Source organism: Chanodichthys erythropterus, chromosome 9 (genome assembly GCF_024489055.1).
Source record: "Chanodichthys erythropterus isolate Z2021 chromosome 9, ASM2448905v1, whole genome shotgun sequence".
Taxonomy (NCBI): Eukaryota; Metazoa; Chordata; class Actinopteri; order Cypriniformes; family Xenocyprididae; genus Chanodichthys; species Chanodichthys erythropterus.
This window is the reverse complement of record NC_090229.1, coordinates 36,065,670-36,092,836: the sequence shown is the minus strand read 5'-3', so window position 1 is coordinate 36,092,836 and position 27,167 is coordinate 36,065,670. Positions and strand designations below refer to the sequence as shown.

The window sequence follows — 27,167 nt, the reverse complement described above, 5'->3', positions numbered from 1 at the left end:
CCAACAACTAAAATAATAATCCTTATACAACAGCATCAAATGAGACACAATGCAACATCACTTATTTTGTGCTTTTTTTTTCAAGCTAATTCCTTGATTTCTTACAAAATCTCTTGTGTTTTGTCCACAATTTTCCTTTGGTCATATGTGCCTTAAAATGATCAATTACAGCTGTAACTTCAGCATCTGACCAGCAAACCTTTTGTCCTTTCCGTCTTGTCCTTTTCCTTTCCGTTTTTTAATTTCTGCCGAACTCTCATTCTCTGTACAGATACATACTTTATTAAGCTCCTACTCTATCAAAGCTCATGTACTTACAATGATGGTCGTACTCTAATTTAAACCTCAGGTACCTTGACAAACTCAGCAGTTTTCCAAATGGGCATCTTCTGAACATCTGCAAGAAATCAGTTACATACTGATCAGGAAACTTAAGATTTAACTCTCAAATACCTAGAACTTAAAACTGGTTATACACCTGATATCTAAAAATAAAATTTCAAGTGACACAAAATATTATTCTGGAGATTAAATGTTATTAGCCTGTTAAAGGGATAATTCACCCCAAAATGAAAATGTGATGTTTATCTGCTTACCCCCAGCGCATCCAAGATGTAGGTGACTTTGTTTCTTCAGTCGAACACAAATGATGATTTTTAACTCCAACCGTTGCCGTCTGTCAGCTGTATAATGGGTGTCAATGGAAACAATTCATAAGAGTCAAAACATATACATAGACAAATTCAAATGAAACCCTGTGGCTTGTGACGGCACATTTATGTCCTAAGACACGAAAAGATCGGTTTGTGCGAGAAACCAAACAGTATTTATATCATTTTTTACCTCTAATACACCAGTGATGTCTGATTGCGGTCTAACAGTGGAAGTAATGTCTAGCACTCATTGAAGTATATGCTCGAGACATCACTGCCGCTGTCAGAGCGCGATCAGACCTCACTAACCGAGTGCTGAACGCAGTTGGACATGGTGTATTAGAGGTAAGAAATGATATAAATACTGTTTGGTTTCTCACACAAACCGATAGTTTCGTGTCTTAGGACATCAATGTGTCGTCACGAGCCGCAGGGTTTAATATGGATTTGTCTGTGCATGTTTTTTGACTCATAAATTGTGCTCCCATTGACACCAATTATACAGCTGTCAGATGGCAATGGTTGGAGTTAAAAATCATCATTTGTGTTCGACTGAAGAAACAAAGTCACCTACATCTTGGATGTGCTGGGGGTAAGCAGATAAACATCAAATTTTCATTTTTGGGTGAACTACCCTTTAAAAATCTCCAAGTCTTTTACCAACACAAAAATGATAAACTCATTTGTATCAACCAGATTTACAATGTTGGTGCAACCCTGATTCCAATAATATTCTTATAGAAAAGTTGCACTATATAAGTGCAAAAATCTCTGTATATAATAACTGATTATTGCTCATTAATTATTACAATTAATGGCAAAAGGAATGTTTGGAAATATAAACTGATATTTCCTACTGACACACTACAGCAATAGATAAAAATAACTGGCTTAAAACCATTTTTCTTTTGTGAAAATACAAATGTTAAGTTGAACTATAAATATATAATTGTATCTATGCATTGTATTTATGACAATAATCTAAAATAATAATGGGTTAAAATAATAATAAACATAAACCTGTTAGTTAACACATACCAGCATTACTGGAGACGCCTGCGCAGCTCCAGCAGGAACAACATCCTGAGAAACGCTTTCATCAGGATCACTGGCATTAGGATCCATCATACTGATCTCATCTTGAAGAAAAACAGAATTTTAAAACACAAGAACATCTTCAGTTTAACCTGTTTTCAAAAGTAATTTATGAAACTTTATGCTGTTTAATAATAAATAAAAATAAAAATAAAAATAATAACTAATACTTTTAGATGACTATTATTAGAATTATTGCCAAGACAGAAATATACTACTACTGTAAATGAAAAACTATTTTACAATACGACATTACAATACTTCTATCTTCATTTCTTCGCTTAAGCTGTTTCAGTGAAAACAGGTTTATAAATGCATCTTATTACAAATCAGGTGAAATACTTGAAACAACTGGCCACACAAATTTTGTAAATAATGCGAATGTGAAATGTGTAACTGGTGCTCGTTGCGTTCCCAAATGCATGTTAAACTGCTGAGATAGAGTTCACTACATTCATTCCCTGTGAACTGAGACATGGAAAACACCGAATCACAAGATGATCGAGTGAACAAAGTGTGATCTCCACTTTGAAACGGGGAGCGCAACGGACTACAGTCTTAATAAATTATCAGCTTTTGCAATTTTGCAAAAATACTAAATAATAAACATGTGAGAATGTGTTATAGGCATGTTATAGAAAGATATGACAGCATTACTGCAGCATGCGTTGGCGCAGATGAACAGATGAGTATCTCTTCAGTAAGCTGACGTGCAAAATACCTCAAATGAAACTTAAAAAGTCGAAAACGCTCAACACACAATCATCTTCATTAAAAAAATGTGAGAATAAATGATTTGACCAGTGCTGATGCTGCTCATGATCAATAAAATGGAGCTCATAGCGGTAGCTTTTAATGATGTGAATACTGTTAAATCTGCGTATAGTAAGGGAATTGAAGACAGATCGCTGTAGCGCCTCCGCTCAAGCGGCTCGTGAATCGATCATCTCTTCCTACTAGTTCATTTATAGCATCAAATAAACATGAATGAACATCAGAAGGAATGTTGTTTAAAACACAGAAAGACATCAGTACACCATTTTTCCAAGTCCACCGAGGTTAATCTTAAACTCCTGACAGCTTTGGTTGGATGGTGGATTTAGCGTTATAATTGGTTAGATTGTTTGTCAATCAAACTCCTGGTGAAGGGTCAATTAAACTAGTATACGTTCAGCTAATTGTCAGCCTCTTACATGTCTGCGTCTCGAGAGATTGCAGAATTCAAGCGTCAAATGATGTTTTATAAACAAAATTTGGGAGGAGCGTGTTCAAGCAGTCTAATTGGCTCGAGAGGAGGTATATATACACTGACTAGAGCCGATCTCACCTATAGTTTCCTCGACCGTTTTCTGCATCCCGTCGCCACCCCGTTCCTTACTCTCAGTGGAGATATGAGGAAGTAATATGGATTTGGGCTAAATTTTCAAACTCTGATCCCTCGACCGCCTTGAACAGGACGCCAAATACACTTATTACACTTGGTTTTTTACTCTATTCAATTATTTGTAAGTGTGAATTTGTGAAAACAACTGCTACAGGTAATTGGACTTTATTTATTTATTTATTTATTATAGATTTTTGGCATTTTTTCATAAATTCAAATCTATAAATCCAAATATTTATTACATGTATGAAGAAAAGGTTCAGCACCCAAGGCTCTATCGCTATTGTCTCAATAGTGTTCAGTGTCTTTGGGCGGATTGGCATCAACGGCCATTAGGATTGTTTGTGATTTGGTCTTAGTGATTTAGGAGTCCTCTTGACTACTCCTAACCTTTTACAGATTTGGGAGCTAGTTTTAGCACTAAAATGTTTTGTGAAATACTCTTAAGAGCAAAAATTAGGACTGACACGCCGATTATAGAGTTTCTCATAAATCGGCATGTCAGGAGCTACTTTTAGCCGTAAGATGTTTTGTGAATATGGCCCCTGATTCTGTACAGACACATTTATGTGGCCAATCGTAAATGAAATTGTTTGAACAAATCAGTAAAAAAACACATAAAATGACCAGGTGTTAACAGGCCCAAAGATTATGTGAAAAAGTTCTCACTAGACTACCATTTTCTAAAAGGATGCAATGCTCTTTTTATTACCTTCTCCGTCTAACACCATCTTGATTGTCCATTGATAACTGGTCCTTCTCAGGGCTCACCTGAAAGCAAGGTAAAGAAAGAAAAATAAACATTCTACTACAGACAAAGGATTCAGAGATGATCCAAATGAAGCAGTACAGAAACTTAACACTGATTAACACTGACTGATCACTGTCAACTGAAAACATACAATGAAAACTATTTTACATTACAGGGTTTTCCACAATAAATGCGAAGAAAAAGTTTGGAATTTAACATATCCTATTCATTCACAAATGAAATAATTAATTCTGTCAGGACAGATGACAAAAGAAAGAGCTTAGAACAATTTTATATTTAAATATCTGTACATTTAAAAGTAAAAAGTCACTGAGTGGCCAGTTTGAACAAATGAACAAAATAATACATTACATTGCAAAAGTGGGAGGTCTATTATTTTTTTACATTTACACTCCAATACTTAATAAAAAGATCATTTGACACACAACATCAAGATTATTTTGTTCCACCCATTGCTATGGTTATCAGCATCAATTGGATTTAATTGCACATATAAATACATTTGTCAATCCAGAAACTATGCAATGTGTAGTTAGCAGCATAAACAAATGTGTTATATAGGCCTACAGAAATCAAAGATCGCTGCCATATTAGCCACTGAAGCTATCGATTACAACACGAGAAACACAAAGCTGTACTTCTGCAGAAACGTCCGTTATAATAAATGAAGTTGTGTGTGTGTGTCTGTCTACGTTGTGCATCTTTTATTGGCATTGTGTCAATACTTTGTTGGTTATAATGAAAGGATTCAACATGCAGCACTCGCGCTAAGCAAAAACTCAGACTAACAAACGCATCCGATTGGCTATTGTGTTCACATGCTCAACACAAATGTCTTCAGGTATGATGGTACATTTTAAACCACTCCGTTTTAATAGTGATCAAACTAATGCGTTATAGTAGTGACCTACACATTTAAAACAGTGACAAGTTAACATTAAAATCATGCATATAGTTAAAACTCTATAAATATACTGCCATAACCAATCAGGGATTCATGATATATCAGCCACCATATCTTACTGGCCGATAAATGCTCATTTTAATGTTATCATTCTCAGTCCGAACTAGGCAGATATTTTAACACTGATAAATAATGGATTATATGATGTGCGTTGTTCTCCATGATAGTATTGAACTGCTTGAAGGAAGATACAGTTACGGTGAATCACAAATCTGTGAAATCAGAGCGTTGTTACACGAAGAGCACATCTGCGGAGTTACACCTTTATGACTAGCACAGTCAGTTTGCTTGTGCATTCGCAGCCTTTTGTGGAATTATAAGTTGAATTTTTTTATTTTGTGTATATATCTGATTAAACTCATATAGGATGCATTTGGTTGAGTTAATGAACGCGGCAGGAAAGCGCTTCATTGTAGGCCTACCGGTGATCATCTCTTCAGCATGCGCACTCAAACAGCAATGGATAACATTAATAACTATAGCTGGGACTGTCATATATACATAACATTATAATGAGAACACGACTGTAATAAAACGCTGTGAATTATTTTGGATTAGTTGCCGTTTTTTAGTGTGTTGTTGTGGGGAGCGTATCCAGAACACTTTGTGACTTAATTCATGTACATCTGTGCATGAGTTTGTGCAGGTATAAGTTGTAATTTTTTTGTATAAATATCTACTTTATCATATATAAGTTGCATCCCGTTGAGCGAAAACCATCTAACAAAGCGCTTTGGTTTATGGGTGTTCATTCAGCTCTTCAGGTTCATGCTAAAACAGTGTTATTTGAAACAGTAATGCTAAAGATGTTTAATAAAGATGTTTATATACACTTTTTTTTTTCAAAAACATTACAACTTGTATTGTTCTTATTTTCATCAACAATATGGTTTGAGTAAATCATTTCCCAACAGGCTTTCATTTTATTCATCCATAGCACATGTATTGTGTTTCTTTTTATGTAGCCTAAGTAATGTTGACCAATAACTTGTTTGCATTTTTATTTAATTTTATTTATTATTAGTAGTAGTAGTAGTGAGGCAATATATATATTTTTTGCAACTTTACAATAAGGTCTCATTTGTTATTGTATTAACTAACGTGAATCAACTGAGCAAAACCCTTGTAAATGTGAGTTAATAATGCACTGTGAACTAACATGAACACGCATATTTTAGGTTAACAGATAAAACACTGGATCCTAAAATGTCTTGGGAAATGTTGAGATTAACCTTAGCTAAGATTAATAAAACTTCGACAGGATTTGTCCATTCATTGTTAGCTCATGTTAACTAATACTAACAATAAACTTTACTGTAAAGTGTTGACACTTTTTTTAAATAAAGAAAATTGGCCATATGAATGTACACCACCGTTCAAAAGTTTGGGGTCAGTATGATTTTTTTAATGTTTTAAAAGAAGTATCTTCTGCTCACCTAGCCTGCATTTATTTGATTAAAAATACAAACAAAACAGCAATATTATGAAATATTATTCCAAATTAAAACAGTTGTTTTCTATGTCAATATACAGTAAAGTGTAATTTATTTCTGTGATCAAAGCTGAATTTTCAGCATCGTTACTCCAGTCTTCAGTGTCACATGATCCTTCAGAAATCATTCTAATATGATGATTTGCTGCTCAAGAAACATTTATGATTATTATTAATGTTGAAAACAGTTATTTACATTTTTTTATGATGCTGTGGTGAATAGAAAGTCCAAAAGAACAGCATTTGTCTGAAATCTACATCTTTTGTAACATTAAACACTACCGTTCAAAAGTTTGGGGTCAGTAAGAATTTTAATTTTATTTTTGGGGGATAGAAATAAAATTAATCAATACTTTTATTCATCAAGGATAAGTTAAACTGATCAAAAGTGGCAGTAAAGACAATTATAATGTTAGAAAATATTCTATTTTAAATAAATGCTGTTCTTTTGAACTTTCTATTCATCGAAGAATTTTGAAAAAAAAATTGTACACAACCGTTTTCAACATTGATAATAATAATAAATGTTTCTTGAGCATCGCATCATCATATTAGATTGATTTCTGAAGGATCATGTGACATTGAAGACTGGAGTAATGATGCTGAAAATGCAGCTTTGATCACAGGAATAAATTACACTCTACTGTATACTGACAAAGAAAACAGCCGTTTTAAATTGGAATAATATTTCACAATATTACTGTTTTTGTTTGTATTTTTAATCAAATAAATGCAGACTTGGTGAGCAGAAGATACTTCTTTTAAAACATTAAAAATTCTTACTGACCCCAAACTTTTGAATGGTAGTGTCAAAATAATTGTAAAAGTAAAGGAATCTTATACTGGATCAAACTAGACTGCTGTACTGTATATGTTTGATTTATGCTGAAGTGTTTGGGACACGGTCTATTGTTTTTGTAATCAGGCTCTCAAAGTATATTAGAATTTGGATTTAGATTTATCTGCCAATGTATCATTTATCACCTTTCAAATATAAAAAATTATTGGTTATCAAAATTGGCCCAAATTTTCCTGTCAGCACATGCCTAATTTGATTTCCAAAAAGAAAAACAATACCTTCTGTACATCTCTGACTTCTGACTGGGACAGAGTGTTCATTTTGAGAGCAGAGGGTCCAACCTCACTGAGAGTCTGCAAACATCAAATTAGACATAAACACTGGTCTGAATATGTTAACAGCCTAGATCTCACAAGAGTCTCTGCTACATTTGCTCATTCTCTTACAGCACAACTCTCACTTACCTGGTGTAGGCCCACAGTAAGAGCAGCACAATCGTCACTGATGACAGCGGGGTCTCACGGCTTATCTGAAAATAAGAAATAAAGCTTTATATACAATCACTTCAACTAAGAGTTGCAAACCTTCAGTATATATGAAATATATCAAAGGGGTAATGTACAGTTAGACAGTAATTAATGCAAATTAAACATGGACAGGATGATCAGTGTCAACCATTCACAGCTTCCGATCAATAAATATGTGCACATGAAATATTGATTTAAGATCATATACAAGATCACATAATAGATCCATTTCAAATCAATATTTCAATATTTAAAAACCCATGGTAATGTTCATGGCTTTATATATGCATTACATTATGTGTGTGTGTTCATCACAGTATGTCAGGTTGTGTGTAGCTTTACACCTGTTTTATGAGGACACGTGTTTTATGAGGACATCATGAGAACATGTTCTTCATGTTTGACTTGACTGAAGAATCTCAGTGTGTTGTTAGATTGACAGAAGCCTGGTCTATGAGGACACTAGTTTTAACGGGACACTGATAACTAGATACATTTGGATGGCGCCCTGAGTTCAGGGTTAGGGTTAGGGTTAGGGTTAGGTTAGGGGTATGTATGAGAGTGATAGTGGTGAAACGAGGTGTGCTAGTTGTACAGTAAGTGATCATGACTCACTTTTCACACACACAATCATAATTCAGTGACTGATAACTGTGGCAAACAATCTGCTTCTTAGAAACACTGAAATCTGTTCTATTCTTTAAAAGGTGCTAAAGAGGATCTTTTCGTCGACTGAGAAACCAAAGACTGTTACTGAGTTTTTGAAATGAGCGCATGCGTAAGAACAGCCCCCTCCTTCACAGCTCATTTCACGGGAACGCCTCCCAAAACTCCTGCACAAGTATTAGATCACGAGTGTTTACCACCGGCATTCGCTGTGTCGTGTTAGTGGATTCATTATGTCGGACTCACCGCAGGTAACTCATAATCTGCAGCTGTTACTCCTGTCTCCTGACAAAAACATTGCGTGCGGCGCCTGTGGAGTTTGGAAAGTTACTGGAGCGCAGCCGCGCTCGTCTCTCACAAGGAACGTCACGGCAGTGATTGACAAGCCAGAGGGCCAACCGTTTACGCGATTGGCTGATGTTTTTAAGGCCCTACCTCGTGCACAGATTATGTATATTAATATTATTACTTTCAGTGCACCTAATAAATAGTCTTTTATCAGTTAGTAAACACAGTTTCAAGTAATATTGCAAAAATGTATAAAACAAAACATCCTCTTTACCACCTTTAAGGACTAACTCAATTATTACTTTACTTTTATTTGATACCTTTATTGTTGCTGTATCTTATTCTTCTGAATCTGATTCTTCTCAGTTACCATCTGAAAATAAGAAAGAAAAGCAAATAAAAATCAAATCAAAATAAAAAAAAAAACAATTATTCATTGCAGTATTACTCATTGAAAGTCAATTTCAACTGAGGGTGCTTCTTTTTACCTACTTCTAAAATGATTATATCTAATCTAACAAACACAATAATGAGTTTTCAATATTGACATTTGCTACAGTGAGCTGTGAATTATGGGTTATCAGTATCAATCCCAATCTTCCATATGGGTGCACCCCAGAGTCCCGGTAAAACGAGTGTCCTCATAGACCAGGCTTGTGTCAATCTAACAACACACAGAGATTCTTCAGTCAAGTCAAACATGAAGAACATGTTCGCATGATGTCCTCATAAAACACGTGTCCTCATAAAACAGGTGTAAAGCTACACACCACCTCACATACTGCCATGAACATGCATGTAATGTGATGCATATTAGGGCTGGGCGATATATCGCATGTGATTGTCACGCGCATTTCGTCAGTAAAGCCGGTTCCCTGATTGCCGCTAAATCGCCATCACCTGCTTTCAAATTTAATAGACAGAGCCGTAGATCACTGACAAGCTACGCAATATCGCGTTCATATCGCAGATGAATCGCCTTCGATAATGAACGCGATATTGCGTGGCTTTTCAGTGATCTACGGCTCTGTCTATTAAATGGCGCTCCATTTGAAAGCAGGTGATGGTGATTTAGCGGTAATCAGGGAACCGGCTTTACTGAAGAAATGCGCGTGACAAAAGCATGCGATATATCGTGCAGCCCTAATGCATATATAAAGCCATGTAGGGCTGCACAATATATAGTTTTGTCACTGATACCTATCTGTGGGTGTGACATTGCAGTACAAATGAAGTCAAGTAGGCTATAGGGATCATAGTTGATCTGCGATCCATACGGACTACGGCTGCACGATGTATGGTTTTAGCATTGTATCCCGATGTGTGCATCCACAAAAGTCACATCACAGGATGTGCAATGTCAAGTGTAGGGATCGTAGTTGATCCGAACGGTCCAGCTGCCCCCCGGTTAAGAGCGCATGTGACTTTTACAAATGTCATTTGCTTGTGTTTTTAAGTCCTGTCAATTTAAACATCAAACGCACTATGACTGGAACTCGCGCTGTTTTCTGACAGACAGATAGCACGTGAACACAGAGTTCAGTTCTCTTTCTCTTATCTTTGAGCTTGAACAAACACTCTCAGCGAAAACAGTTGGTTCTGTGTTGTAAACAATTAAGAAAACGGATGCATATAATATTGGACCCATACATGCTTTCCTCAATGTGTGTACCTCAATACAGTTAGATTAACCTGAAAAACATAAAGCACTGCTTATTTTAATTTGTATCTTATTTTTATTGTGTTTATCTAAGCTTGTAATTCGTTTATTATTCTCTAAGCAGATGCACTACCCTACAAAATGATCCCAATCATCCTAGAATGATTAATTATTTTCAAATAGTGCTATTCAATTCATCTGGTGGAATTGTTTTCATATCGCAATATATAAATTGCAGAAAAACTAAATATTGCAATGTCAGTTTTTCTGCAATATTGTGTAGCCCTATTTCCCTGAGTAACATTTAACCTTTAATAATAAAGCAAGTAAAATCATGACTGTAAATAACATATAATATACCTGACACAGGTGAAATCACTGATGAATCTTTGTGAATACTGTATGTCTTCCTCCTGAGATTGGGCTTTCTCCATCACTGTTTCACTTCAGCATGATCTGATGTGTCTTCTGTCATCTTCTGTTTTTAGTATAAACGTCAAAAGATAAATTATAGTAAACAGCAAGTTATTTTCATACTTTATTGTATGATATTTAAGAATTATGTATAATTGAGGATCAATATTCCTTCATAAATTTTCACAATTGATAAATTATAGACAATAATACTGACAGCATTAATTTGACTGAATAAGACTGACAGTTCTGATACATCTTATCATAGCCAGTAAATCTTTGTTTCTTAATGTCTTTAAATCAAGCAGAACTGTAGTAATATTTACAGTAGGCTGGTATGTGAGGATACTGTACTGGGTGAAATGCCGTCCCCTTCAGACTGTAGTCATGACAACGCCTTATTATGATGGCTTGGCTAGGTTATTGCATGCGATCAGAAAATGATGCAGTTACAATTATAGTTTAATCGAAAACCAGCTTTAAATGACAAGCATCGCTGATTCCCTCCTGACAGTCTTTAAACACAATCACAATCTCGCTAGCGCCGTTAGCATCGCGAGCTAGCTGTTTTATAACTGTAAAACGAGCTGCAAAGAGCTTACAAAACATGAACAAACAAGCCAAACGGACCCACAAGCATTTAAAAAGCAGAACAACTTACCTTTAAAATAATAGTAGCCTCCATCAGGTGCTCAGATGTCTTCTCAGGTGCAGCTTCTATCCGGCCCAAACAGGAAATGAACGCGAAGACTCTTATTATAAACCATACTTAATATAATATACGCGGGATTAAAATAATAATAATAAATATATGTGATGTGAGCGCACGAGTTAATGTGTGGTTGTGTTTACATGAATAGCATATGCTAACGAGCTAAATAAACTGTATAAATACTGAGTAAACAGCATTCAAGTTATTTTTATACTTTATTACATGACATTTAAGGGATATTTTTAATCGAGGATCACTATTTATTCATATATTTAATTCACAAATAAAAAATTATAGGCAATAACACTTAAATAATTAGTATTTTGCATTAACTCGCTTGTTATACAGACCTATGCTGAAGCTGAAGCTGAATGAAGCTCCGCCCACCGGCGCCATCTTGTCTCGCTGTTGTTCATTGCATATGCAACCAATAGGAGCTGCAGAATTAGGCTCCGCCCGTCGGCGCCATCTTGTTTTCGTGATTTCCCGCCTACCAGTACCGATCTGACCAGTCACAGGCCTCAATACTTACACTTGTGTGAAAAATGCAAATTTTCGATGACGCCGGTACAGTACCAGGACCCGGCTGCAGGGGCGCACTCTCGTACACAGAGGATACACAGTGTATGGTATAAAATCAGGTTTTTGTGGTATATAAGGACATGCCGCGAAAATTGGAGAGGGTGCTTCTGGGACATAGAGAAAGGCATCTACATTGCCGGAATTACAAGGACATGGCCTGTGTCCTCATAAACCCAAATGTCCCCGTAATGCCGGTGCGTATTCAGGTCAAAAGTCCTCGTAAACCACAAAAACCAACACACACACACACACACACACACACACACACACACACACACACACACACACACAAACACACACACACACACACTTTTTCCTTCCTCTCATGTTCTGATTTGATCTAATCCAGCCTCCACCAAACTGTCTATCACATCTCTCACCTTCAGGAAACCTCTCTCTGACACACACTTGCTCTCGTTCACACATCGACACACACTCTGTGAAACACATTCTCACACTCTGTTCTTCTGATTTCACTCTTTCTGATTATGTGCAGAACAAGCAGATTGAATTGAAGCTTGTAATTATGGCGTCTATGGTGAAATAACTCATCCAATAATCCAATGCAACTCCCATTTCAAGCTTGGAATTGACAGTGACAGAGAGATAAATACGTATATCTAAAACCTCAGTGACAATTTATACTTATACTTTGTCCTCTGGGATACTTTTATGAATATATTGTGATTGGTGCCTGTCTGTGCAAAAACTGTTGCTTGATAGGTGTTGCAAGGGTGTTGTTGTGATGCTAGGATTTTCTGAGGTGTTGCTAGGTGGATGCTTGTCATTTTATTTTTTACTGGCATCAATTTTTCTGGTCAATTTTTTATTTATTTTTTCAAATTTGTTTGTCAAATACAGACCAATAGCCTTTATTTGTGAATTAACTATGCTGCGAAGAAAGGGGGTCTCAAGAGAAGCTAATTTAGCCCAGTATGTTTTTCTGTTGATATGAAAAATAGGGTACATTTAGCAAAATAACGAGTGAATTATGTGTATGATGTATATTACAATATTATGATGAACTATATGCCTTTCTCCACTGACGTTCTGTGTTGTTCAAAACGTTTCTAAGGGTAGCCTAAAAGGCAGATTGAGATGGCGAATGAGAATATGGTTTGTGTAACATTATTAGCTGTTTGATAACGTAGGCGAGCAAAAGCTAATCATATCATTTACCATATCAATTATATGTTCAAAAGAGCGATACCTAAAACGCATTACCATTCTGATACATCGTCTTGTAGACTGGCCTAATTTCTGATTCAAACTTGTATGTCTAAATTAAACCAATATTTCCACTTTCCATTGTGCACCATTTACTACAATAAAGTTGATCGAGTGAAGCAGGAATAGAAGGCGTTTCTCAATGTCAAGGAAGGATCCTCGGAAGCCAGAATTTCGAGGATGCTACGTCATCGACATCCGTCAAAGGACTGTTCCAATGTCGAGGATCCTCTGAATTTCAAACAAGGACTGAGTCCTTCGTTCGAAAAATATCCCATACACAGGAAAGGATGCATATGTGTATCCTTCGCGCTCTCAAATCACCCACAATCCTATGCGTGCAGCTTTGCAATCTTGTTCAAAAATGTTTTTAAAAAATGTTGGACGTTAGCGGGCAATATGCTTTCAAATGTAAGTATATTTACGTTACCAAACATTTGTTATAACAGTAGTAAATATGTCAGATAAATAAAGTTTAACGTTTAAATGCCAGTACAAATTACTACCGTATTGATATTATAAATTATACAAATACAAATTACGTTATTGATGGCTAACTGAACCGGACCGTTGTTAGCTTGTTTGCCATCACCGGCATCCTTTATAAATAACTAGTTAAGTTGTCTAAAGTAATTTAAATTTAATATTATACCATTTATACCATTCACAGCGTTATTCATAGCTTTCTCGTATTTTTTAACAGAGACCAAGGAACAAACGGAGGCGTTCATACGTCTCCGTGTAGAAAACATAGACTGTAAAGGTAGAAAACAAGCAGCTGTTTACCGGGGGGTAATGACGCAATGACGTGCACTTGCTAGTCTGTTCCATTTACGTGTTCTCCGAATGCTAAAGAGGAGCCTCTCCTAGACTCTGAAGGAAGTGACTTGGAAGGACCAGTCCTGCCAAGGAAGTATCCTTGACATTGAGAAACGCCTAGAGTGCCCCAGGGATGACGCGTTTTTGTAGGCCAACCCGGAAGTTAGCGGCGCACGGGTTCCCTCGACTGAAAGCCTATTCATTTTTTCCCATAGACTTTTGGAAAATCGCAGAAAATAAGCTCTGTGTTTAACAAAGGGTTCTTTACAAGTCTTTCTTTACAAGTTAACACAACATTTATAGATTTTGAAGCCTAAATAAAGTCGTCAGATATAAAGGCTAACAGTAGGCTATAAACGGACTACAGCACACCATGGTCACGGAACAACATCACCGCCACCAAGCTTCCTCAAACTTTATTTAGAAAACAACTCTATTTAAAAACATGCTCGCTGATTATGATCTGCGCTGTTATTAATACTTATCCACTTTTTCATGAGAAATACTGTCCAAATGTCCCGTTTTTAATGATGACGTCTAAAGTCCCCGCCAAAGGAAGTAGTCCCTTTTAGCAATTTGTCAGCAACCGCCGATTTGAAGACACAGTAAAAGTTAAAAAAAATCACAAGTGGGTTATAACTGGTGTGTTTTATGTCATAGATCAAGACGTGAAAGTATTTAGAGGCTTTGTTAACCACACACCTTATTTCAGGCGATTTAGCAAAAACGCATTCAAGAAACCCATAGACTTTACAGCGTTGGAACCGGAAGTCCTAAAATGCTAACTCGCTTCCGGGTTTTGCCTACAAAAACGCGTCATCCCTGGGGCACTCTATTCTGAGCTGGTGTAAGTGAGTGGAGGCGGGGATAATTTGCATATTCATGGTTCCGCATATACTTAATGAAGCAAGGGTGTAGAGTTACATTCAAGCTATTTTAAGGTATGAAGAATGTATTTTCACACAATTTTTTTTTTTTTCAAATGTGTCATTTTGGTGATCAAAGATGAATTTTGAGGAATAAAATAATTGTCTACAGGGGGACTTTAAAGTACTTGATTAACTGTAGTGTGTTGTTTGATATATTTAAGGTTAATATATTTTACATGTACAAAGTCTGCCAAGCGTCGTCACACAGGGATGCTGCAGCTGGTAAACACAAAACAGGTAACAGTAACAGACGAAGGCTTCGCAGTGCACAGTAGCTTGGTCTCAAATCTGGAAGCACCTCAGACAGAAGATGGAGTGCTCTATGCCTGGCAGCTGGAAGAAACCAGGCTTGAGGAACAGAGGGCTCAGACAGCTGGTTCACAAGACGACTACTGGGCAGGGACTAAGACTAGGATGAACACACAAACAACAGGGAAAAGGGAGAAAACAAGAAGAAAATCAGACCCGGCTCATGACAATAACCATTTCAAAGAAGTAATTATGAAATTACATATAAAGATGTATTTAAGTGGGTCAAAAAAGCAGTTGTTGCCTTGTTACACATGTTACATGTACAGTAGTTGCTTTAGTAATTTCTATAAAAATCCTAACCCTAACTCTAAACTAATTACAGGTAGTTAATTATTATTTCTCAGAACTTAAATGTAGATTTACACTGTAACATGGACAACTTAAAATAAAAGGTTACACTTTTTTAAGGTCTCATTGTTACAGTGTAATTATAAATTTGAGTACTGAGTAATAATAATTAACAACTTTTTGTACAAATTAATTGTACTTGCTGTCACCATTATGTTCTGTTTCTTGGAAGTTCAGATTGTTTTCATTTGTTACATGTTCCTTTGTTCAGTTTTCCGCTACTCGTCTGTTTCCCCTCTTTACCATTGTTATCAGTTCATATGTCAGCTGTGTTCTATTATTTATCCTTGGTTGTGTTTGCTATTTTAGTTCCTCCTGTTTACTCTGTCTTTGTCCGATCTACATTACATTATGTTGTTTTCACCCTGCCTGTCTGCCTATTTGGATTATTGTAATTAAACATGGAGTATTTTGATCTATTCGTCTGTCTTCATCTTCATCTTACACTTACTATAGGGTTTGGGTAGGATGAGCGTTAGCTGCATGTAATTATGCATAATTTTATTACTATGGTAAATGCATATAAAATGTGTAAAAATAAAGGTTTACCAAATAAAATGTAGCCCAAATTTAATTTTATTGCAATTTTCATGCAATTAAGTGTCTGAAAACATAACAGTTCACACTTAAATATATTCTTTTAAATTCTATTATATCCGTAATGAGTATTCTTTTTGAAATTATGCTAATGTGTACTTCTTTTTCACAGGGGCCAGAAACTCCCAAAATGTAACCACATATTTAGAATTGAGGGGCCAAATGTAGTGATTTAAGAATCATCTATTAAATAGAAACTATCAGTACACCATAATTCTGAACACTGATGTGTCTCTCTCAGTCTCTGTGGTATTTAAGGCCCTGGCAATCACTGCATAGTCTGAGAGGTATATTCTAGCTGTTCTCTGGTATCACTCCAGCCTGACTCATAGAGAGAATAAGGTGTTGCACTTCATGAACATCTCGTTCTCGTGGGATGAATGTGGAGATCACGTGAACACTCCCCCACTGTGCCACAGACGGCTCTGGATAAGCTTCATTTCCTACATAGTGCCCAATTTAGGAAGCTACAAATGTAGGCTGAGTCTCTGCAATGTGGAAGATATATTTATGATGTGGAGTGCTTTAAAGAACCTATTTTTGATACATCGTTATTCACTACTTTCTAAAAACTGACTGCCAGTTTCCCCAAAATGAATAGATGGTAAATATTGTCTGAAGTATTCATTATTAGGATATGAAGACTATGAACTTTTGTTTTGCTTTTTACTGCTGCAGTCACATTTACTGCTGTTCAGTGAACTTTCAGAGGCAAAATCCATCATTTGAACAGGAATCCACGGGACTGGGAATTTCACATGAGGGCAAAAGATTTCCCCATGTAGATTTTGCAATGGGTTCATGTTGGTCACTTGGATTAACCTTGTTGATCAACAGAAAGCTGCTTTATTTGAAATAGATGGTAAATATAAAAAAATACAAATACTCATAAATAACACAGACACTGCCTTTCCACAAAATATTTCAATAATAATCTTTAAAAAAAAAAATCAAATTCAAATTCAAATTCACAAAGCTTTATTATCTATCCCCACTAGGGTAGAAAATTGTCTCAAGGAAAACACAACAAAAATTTAACTCAAACAAATAAAATATCATCTTTAGATCCTATTCAAAATATCAATGGCAGATGGAACAAATGTCTTCTTGTACTTGGACTTTTTAATCAAAGATACTTTATACATCTACCTGATGGAAGTACCTGAAATGAACTAAAAAGGGGATGGGAAGTATCTGCCACAATAGTGGAGGTCTTTGCAACAGCAACTGTTGCAACTGCAACAGTGTAGAGATCAGACAGAGGTACTTGTTTCTCACCGATAATTTTACCAGCTATATTTATAATTGTTAAAAGTCTGTTTTTATATTTAACAGAAAGAGGACTAAACCAGCAAACAATGTTAAAAGTCAGCATATCAAAATTTCTTTTTCAATGTTAAAACTCAATTTCTTCAGTAGCCTAGATGTTTTGTCTGAATGCTTATTAAATCTAAACTGGGAGTCAATCTCTGTACCCAGATATTTAAAAGATCCCACCTGTTCAACTACCTCAGCATTAAAGGATTAGTTCACTTTCAAATAAAATTTTCCTGATACTCACCCCCATGTCATCCAAGATGTTCATGTCTTTCTTTCTTCAATTTCTTGAAAAGAAATTACATTTTTTGATGAAAACATTCCAGGATTATTCTCCTTATAGTGGAAAAATTTATTTGAAAGTGAACTAATCCTTTAAGTACCAAGGGCTTAAAAGGTATACATGCATTACTAGCCCCACAACACATTTCTTTAATTTTTTTAATATTAAGCTGCAAAGAGCTCTTCTCTGTCCAGGCTGTGAGAAAATGAACAAAATTAAAATACAACTGTCCTGTGATTGGGTATTCTTCACACATCCCACCAGTGCCATGTCATTCACATATTTTATAAGCATTAAATTCTCATTATTACAGGTTATCTCAATTGTATAAATAGAAAAAAGATTTGGGGATAAAACACAACCCTGTGTGGAGACCAGTTTTTAAAACCACATTTTCAGACTTACCATTTACCAGCACATGTTGTGGCCGGTAGGAGAGTGTTAATGCATAAAATCAGGGTTTGGTGCACCATGTAATTCCTCCAGATGTCTCAAACATGTATTCATATTCACAGTGTTAAAAGCAGAAGAAAAGTCCATGAATAAAATCCTAAAGTATACGAGTTTGCCGAGTCCAAATGCTTTGCAGCCCTGTCCAACAGAGTAAGAGTGGCATCTTCAACTCTGCGCCCAGTTTTATGAGCAAATTGCACTTACAGAGCACAGATGTTAAAGCCACTGGTCTATAGTCCACAAGTTGCTTAGCATGTGCTTTTTTTGGTAAAGGGATGATGGTACTTTCCTTCCAGGTCTGAGGTACAACGTTCAAGTCAAGAGACAGCTGAAAAAGTTGTGTCAACACACTCTTCAGCTGAGTTGCACATTCCCTTAGTACCTTGTCCTTTATTCCATCTGTCCCAGATGTCTTTTTAGGTTTAAATAGAGCGCTGCGTTAGTTCAGTCAGGCCACGTAGGCATAGTGCTGCGACCAGCTGATGCGTTCAGCTGTCAAAGTGCTCCAATCACTACCATTCTCCTATTAGACACGGGACATATACTGTATATACATGGCATTACTGCTCGGTAAATATGCTCAAACTACTCACAACACTCCCTTCATTATAAGCATGAGCATATTACTGTGCACCTTCTGGTTGTCATCTTCTTTTGTTTCAGATCACTAAGGCTTTCAAGTCCCGGCTAGCATGGACCTCACTGCTCATCATAATCAAGCTACAGTATAGACGTCCCACTGCCATATCTACAGGATTACCACACTCTAAAAACTCCTGGGTTATTTCTTTAACCCATTTTCTGGGTTATTTGTGTTGGGTTAAAATTATGGGTTATTTTTTCAGAGAGTAACCATTTTCTGGGTTATAGGGCTAATATTTTGACCCAATTCCTGGGTTGTTTAGTTTTCTGGGTTATTTTTCAAAGAGTAACCCATGTTCTGGGTTAACGCCCCTCTCCCTGCCCCCCGCTGTTGTTCTGGAATTTTCTCACAACAGTCGTTTGGAATAACCGTCACTTGAACTTGAACGCACTCGATCCGTTTTGGTCTGGGCTTCTTCGGTGCAACTTCGTCGCGTATTCAAGGTAAGCAAGTATTTTCAGTGTCAATGTAACGTAAAGTTTTCTGTGTCCATGTCCCCGTTGCTAGTTTAGCACCATTTGTAAAAAAATGACCATGGCTTACCGTGGTAATTCTGTGGTGAGCATGTAGCCGCCTGCGGATATCGCAACAACATCTAACTAGTTTAAAGTCCGTGTAAAGTCAAAATAAATGTGTGTTTTGAATTTGTCAGACTAAATAAGAAAGTGTTATTAACCACCCAGCCAAATTTGAATGATTAAAAATAACGATAAGTTCATGAAATTAGGTGTCAAAATGGTTGAAATGCTTTTTACACATAGTTGAGAAACGTGTGACCTATTTAATGTGTTTAGAAGGAAATGACAACTGTGCTGTACTTATCTCATTGTTATAATACTGGTAATAATACGATAGGTACGTGCAGCTAGTGGCGACTTCATGCCGCGTTAAGGGGGTTGAACACCGGACGAGAAGCGCCGCGCCGCGTCTAGAACAACTCGAGGTATCGTGTACTTTCTCAGTTTATGGCCAGCAATATTGTTATGTTTTAGGACATTGTGGAATTAAGATAATGTCAGTATGTTATGAGTGTACTGTATAATTAAATACAACCGTTGCTGAGTCTGCAGCCTGAACACTTTAAGTTACCTCAGAGCGTCCGTTAACTGAATGGAGAATATCACCTGAAAATCCAATAACATCAGCAATTTGTATTCATGCAGCTGATTTCTGTAAATTAATGTAAAACTAACTTTATATTGCAGCACATGGTGAAGTCAGTATATACATTAACGACGATTTGAGACAAATAAGTGTAAATTTAATATAAATCTATGTAACATTACATAGCGCGCTGTGGCGCTGCAGGATTTTGAACAAGGTCCTGAACCGTTGCTGGGCGCCGGTGTGTGTACACTCATAGAGAATAATGTGTTTGAATATAACGTTACGCTTCTCTTCCGGTGTGCGACCCCCTTTAGCCGTGGCTAGAGCGACGAGGCTACAGAATAACCAGCTGCGCTGTGCTTATCATATTATACAGTGCTGAGTAGTGAGAGTTAAAGAAGCGTGTCAAGTCTTCAAATTGTTGCTAACCTCTATTGTTTTCTCCAGGTCATTTTAAATGTACAGCTTTGTCGCTGATAAGCTAACTGAGTGGCGGATGTCTGAGCTGATAGAGAATTTTAGAGGTGAGCGTTTTACTCTTTAAAGGGATAGTTCACCCAATAATGAAAATGTGATGTTTATTTGCTTACCCCCAGGGCATCCAAGATGTAGGTGACTTTGTTTCCTTCAGTCGAACACAAATGATGATTTTTAACTCCAACCGTTGCCGTCTGTCAGTCTTATAATGCGAGTGAATGGTCACACAATTTATAAGAGTCAAAAAATATACTTAGACAAATCCAAACTGAACCATGCGGCACGTGACGACACATTGATGTCCTAAGACACGAAACGATCGGTTTGTCTGAGAAACCACTATGTCAGTTGGACATAGTGGTGTTTTAGAGGTAAAAAATGATATAAATCATTTTCGGTTTCTTGCACAAACCGATCGTTTTGTGTCTAACTGTGTGTTCACACCGCCGGCGGCGAGAACGTCAAAGTGACAGGAAGTCATTAATTTTCAATAAGAGCACGGCGGCGAGCTCCGGCGAGAGCGGTGCGGCGCGGCGCGTTTTGGACGATGAGAGCGGCGAGGAGAGTTGAAATCAGGTTAACTTTATGGTAATGAGCTATGACGCGGTTCGGCGGCAACCAATCGGAATGTAGATGTCCTCGCTTGACAGGCTTCCGATTGGTTAACGCAACTTGTCATTTACTTTGACCCTCCCATCGGTTTGAACGAACAGTACAGCGTTGTTGGCAGGGCGGCCAAGGTGACTGTTGACGCTCTCGCCGGCGGCGGTGTGAACGCACGGTTAGGACATCAATGTGTCGTCACGATCCGCAGGGTTTAATTTGGACTTGTCTAAGCATATTTTTTGACTCTTATAAATTGTGTTACCATTCATTCGCATTATAAGACTGACAGACGGCAACGTTTGGAGTTAAAAATCATCATTTGTGTTCGACTGAAGAAACAAAGTCACCTACATCTTGGATGCCCTGGGGGTAAGCAGATAAACATCACATTTTCATTTTTGGGTGAACTATCCCTTTAACTGCCCTCATATCATCTCTCTATACCTAAATATTTTTCTTTAATATGGCTTAAATGTGTCAGTGCAAGATTTTGTGACAGTCACAACTTCTTCGACAGTGGGGAATGCATCTCTATAATAACCCTTATAGTTAAAAGATACTTGTGCCTTGTCTTTAAGCTGTTATGCATAATAATGGGCCAGATATTTACCTTCGCATTAATGTCATTATTACACTTGTTAATGAAAGAAAAGATGGACAGTATAGACTGTCATTCACACAAAATGGGTAGTGCTGCAAAAGAACCACATTAGTTAACTAGCAAATTGGGCCAGGTTTTTTTTGTTGTTGTTGTTGTTGTTTTTAACAAAAAAACAAAAAAAACAGCATTCCCATAAAAGTGATTATTTGTTAGCTTGATAATCAGAGTGTCCGGTGAGTGGTTCACAATTGTCTCGACTTATTAACAATACTCATGTTGTCTTGTTTTCTGTCCTTCAGGTGAAGACAGAGATGAGGAGGCATTTCTTCTCTTAGATGAGGACACTATGAAAACTCTTGTCCCTCAAGTTCAATCCAGTTATTGAATGTTGTCAAATGTTTGAAAGAGAATGAGTTGTTTATTTTTCTATTTTTTCTAATGTCTAATGTTATTACAGTGTGACCTAAGATAAATAGGTCCAAGTGTGTAGAGTTTATGTAGAGTTTAATTTAATTTTAATGCAATAAAAATGTAAAAGTGCTTGAAGTGTGTAAGTGCCTGAAGTTTTATTTTCTGAAATAAGGCATACTGGCATAGTAACCCAAGTTAGGTTATTTTTGACCTTTGGTTAAAAAGGGACCTACTCATTTCTGGGTTATTTCAACCCAGATATTGGGGTTGTTCTTTTGACCCAGAAGTTGGGTTATATTAACTACAATTTTGGGTTATTTTAACCCAAAATTTGGGTCAGGTATTTGACCCAGAATTTGGGTCAAAAAGAATAACCCATTTTTCTGGGTTGAAATAACCCAGAAATTAGTTGGTCCCTTTTTAACCCAGGATTTGGGTCAAAAATAACCCATAATGGGTTATTTTTGACCCAGGAGTTTTTAGTGTGCATGTTCACCATGTTTTTCCATTTTGGGGGTGGAAAGTCGAGATGCTCTGTAGGAGTCCAGGGCTCACCTAAAAAGCTGTTATTAAAACAAGCATAAAATGGATTCAACTCAGTAGCAAAACAGAGAGGATCAGGGCACTGGATATTGTGTTACTTCTGATTTCTTCCCATCATAGTATTTAAGCCATGCTAGACCAACTGAGCATTACCCATTGTAAACCTTTCCTCAACCTTACGTTTATATTGCTGTTTGGCCTCCTTAATTTTTTGCTTTAATTCTTTCTGTAAAAGCTTAAAACCAAATACATCACCATTTGAAAAAGCTATTTTATTTTTTTTTTAGATTTAGACAATATTTAGGACCTTTTGTAACCCAGGGCTTATTGTTAGGGAAACACCTCATACAATTTACAGGAATTAAAACTGTCTAAACAAAAATTAACATACCCAGATTTGGAGGCATTGAGCATGAAAGGAGACCACCGTGACTTCATAACGTTTAGAGCAATCGGTTTCTGAGTTTTAAAAGTGTCATGATCAAACTAAATAAGAGTAAATCCATCTAGATTAAAATCCATTGTTTCCTGGGAAAGCCAGTAAAACAGACAACCCACATCATATTTGATCAATGCAGACAGTTTGTCAATTTTATTCCTCAGGGATCTAACATTTGATAAGATGATGGCAGGTAAGGGCAATCTATTACCTCTTCTCCATAGTCTTTTGGGTATTCCTCCTCTTGAACACCTTTTCCTCTATTTCGTGCCAGTCTTTTATTTAAATCAAAATAACAAAATAGTTAGGAAAAATCTGTGTAAATTTTCATTATAATGAAGAATATGGTTTTGAATTACATTGGATTACCGCCTTAAGGTGGGCTCACATTTACCGTTGCTTGACATTTTGCTACAAATGCCATAGTAAAACTAGTCTTGGTTACATATGTAATCCTCGTTCCCTGAAGGAGGGAACAGAGATGTCACCGTCCTACGATTTGGGGAATCTTGCCAGAGAGACCAATCTACTTTGAGTGTAAACTAAACGAACCATGGCATGCAATATTTACATCTGACTGCCATGCCTTGCCAGGTGGGTATAAATATGTAGCAGGTGTAGGGCTGGGCGATGTATCGAATGCTTTTGTCACGCGCATTTCTTCAGTAAAGCCGGTTCCCTGATTACCGCTAAATCGCCATCACCTGCTTTCAAATGAAGCGGCATTTAATAAACAGAACCGTAGTTCACTGATAAGACACGCAATATCGCGTTCAATATCGATATGTATCGCCGTCGATATTGAACGCGATATTGCGTGTCTTATCAGTGAACTACGGTTCTGTCTATTAAATGCCGCTTCATTTGAAAGCAGGTGATGGCGATTTAGCGGTAATCAGGGAACCGGCTTTACTGAAGAAATGCGCGTGACAAAAGCATTCGATACATCGCCCAGCCCTAAGCAGGTGCAATGCATATCTGGTTTTCTCTCTCAGGAGCTGAGCCGGTGACCCGGCATGCTAGCAGTGGTACAGCAACTGTGGCAACAGGGCATGACGTCTCCTTTCCCTCCTCCAGGGAAAGAGGGACATTCCCTTTCAGTCAGGTAAAGTTCAACGTCACATCAGTGACTAACGAATTGACAATCCCTACCAAAGCACTACAGGTGTTGCCCCCTCCAGAACCCTGAATAAGCCTGCTGAACCCTCTTGGAGATGGGACAGGGCTTACAGAGTGCAGATAGAGTCGATCACAGCTGTCCCATGAGTGAGATTTGGATAACACTGGGAAGGAAGGAAAGCACGACTCTGATCAGGTGTCTTCTCGGTGAGAAGAACACCATTCAACGAACAGGTTCCACTTCAAAGTGCAAGCGTGTCTCTTGCTTGCGCCGAAGTGATGGTGTCCGGTACCTCCTGGGGTAGGTCACCTAGAACCTTTGTGTCTCATAAGAAAACAGACATGAAACCAGACATGAAGTTTCCAGAAGTCTGGACTCAGGTGCCATAGGGTGCCATGTCTCTGAGAAAGTAGATCCTTCCTCTGACTAATCTGCCTGGGAGGGGCTGTCGCAAGGAACATCAGTTCTGGGAACCAGGTCTGGTTGGGCCAATAGGGTGCAACTAGCAAGACCTGCTCCCCTGACACAGTGTCTGTGCAAGTAGGCTCACTGGGGGGAATGCACATTTGCGCAGGCCCTGGGGCCTGCTGTGTGCCAGTGTGTCCGTGCCAAGTCTTCCCTGTAAAACAACTGGCAGTGAGAGGTTTCTGGAGAGGCAAACAGGTCTACCTGAGCAGCTCCGAAATGTCTCCAAATCAGCTGGACCACCTGGGCATGGAGTTTCCATTCTCCCAGGAGCAAAGCTCCTGATAACTTGTCGGCAACACGGTTGAGCACCCTGGGGATGTGAATGGCACGAAGTGACCTCAGATGTTTCTGATTTCAGAGGAGGAGATTGCGACATGTGACGGGAGCATAGACCACCTTGATGGTTGATGTACACAATGGTTGCAGTGTTGTCCGTACAGACCAATACGTCTTTTCCCTGTAGTGGCTTTTTTAGGTGGCTCAGTGCAAGATGTAATGCTAGCAACTTGAGGCAATTGATGGGCCCATCCAAACCCCTGACACTGCATGCCTGTATACGTGGCACCCCAGCCGGTGGCAGAGGCAACTGTGGATACAACAGCATGCCTGGACACCTGTTCTAGGGGCACTGCTGCCTGAAGAAACAAACGGTCTGACCACAGGCTGGAGGTTCAGTGGCAGGCCAGTGTGATTCTAACCTAGTGAGTGCTGTGTTGCCATGCCCATCTCTGGCCTCAGCCATGAAGCCAGTGCTGAAGTGGTCTCATATGTAACAGACCGAGCGGCGTTACTTACGCATTCTTCAGGTCAATCACTGCAAACCAATCTCGGGAATGGATGCATTCGAAAATGTGTTTCTGCATTAACATTTTAAACAGTAGCTTGTGAAGGGCTCGGATCAAAACTTGCAGGTCCAAGATTGGCCACCTTTCTTGGATAAAATTAATTAGGGGCTGTAAAACCCTGTCTTCATATCAGCAGTAGGGAGTAGTAGCCAGTAGGACTGTGATCTCTGTGCACAAGACATGAGCATTGTCAGCCTTCACTGAGGTAAACTGGATGCCTCTGAACTTGGGGGGATGCCAGGTGAACTGAATCGCATAGCCGTGTCTGATGGTCTGAAGGAGCCAGTGAGACAGGCTGGGGAGTGCTAGCTAGGCTCTCAGAGACCAAGAGAACCACAGAAATACCCGGGGTGGGGCAGCGAGGTGGAACACATGGACCTGGCCCGGGGAGCTCTGTGGTGGCCTGCAGTGGGGTCTGAGTGCGCGATGCAACACTTACCTTGCAGTTGGGCAGAGGGTGTGTCAGAAGACTTGGTCATGCTCTCAAAGCTCCTAATGCTGCCCGCTGGAGACAGAAGAGGAGGATAAGAGTGTTGAGGTTTTTCACTACCCATTTCTCTCCATGCCCACTTGGGATCCAGAGATAGAGGAAACCCAGGTTTGGCGGGGGCCTGGACAGGCTGGGTGCCATGCTCGCGACCAGCTCCACAATGCTTTTTAGTTGGAGGCTGCTGTGGATGCTGCTGTGGAATAGGGGGCAGATACAGGAGGGCGCCCTTGGCAACAAGCAGGCTGAAGCGCTGCGGCCGGGAGTCGGGTGGATGCAGCAGCTGTCTGCCAGGGCATGATGTGCTTGATGGCCTCGGTCTGCTTCTGTGTGGCCTAGAACTAATGGGTGAAGCTCTCGACCGCGTCGCTGAACTTTACTGAACGAACAACAATCTCATTGAAGGCCCTCTTTGAATCTCTTTGAAACAGCTGTTTTGAAGTGCTCTCAGAGATCACGACCACCGACGCAGTGCCGTCACACAAACACCAAACAAAAGAGGCTTCTTCCTGAAGAAATGACTTGTAGAAAACATTCTAATAAATTGTAGAGCAAAAGACAGTTCGCACAGCTCCGAAGCAAAAAGCTGATATGCGTTGCACCCATAGACTGTAAAAACCATTCCATTGTATTGAACTGAAGCCAAAATGGGCTGATGAATGGGCGCTGACACGTTACGCAATACGTCAAAAAAAAAAAAGTTTGGAGCCTGGGCATGCGCAGAAGGAATCGTCAGTTGAGCCGGAGGCGGAGTCGCGATATCAAACTTCCGCCCAGACGACTGCGTCATCATTCCTATGCATCATTCATGTATTTTAAATAGACTATAAAAATTATACACAAAAGTCTACCTATAAAATAATAGGCTATTCTGTTTCTAGAGCAATAATATTTTTGAAACAGCAAATTCAGTAGATAGAATCAATATAATATGCCACTAGAAACAACTCTAAATTGTCAGAAACGGTCCTGCCATTTTAAATCAAGTTCAACTACGTTACAGGAGATCGATTGCTGTAATTAAGCTATCATTAGTTTTGTCCTGCTAATTATTATTTTAAACCCATAAAAATAAGTAACTGCCAGATAACGATCACCTGCTTTTTCCCGACATGGTTAACATTAGG

At 38.2% G+C, this 27,167-nt stretch overlaps 1 long non-coding RNA gene across 1 annotated transcript; it reads left to right on the top strand.

The window, feature by feature from the left end:
* The first annotated feature begins 19,259 nt into the window (after positions 1 to 19,259).
* On the top strand, positions 19,260 to 22,331 carry LOC137026665 (uncharacterized). Its single transcript, XR_010895903.1, has 3 exons — positions 19,260 to 19,379; positions 20,491 to 20,567; positions 22,027 to 22,331. It is a non-coding gene; the product is annotated as an uncharacterized lncRNA (long non-coding RNA).
* Positions 22,332 to 27,167: the final 4,836 nt, after the last annotated feature.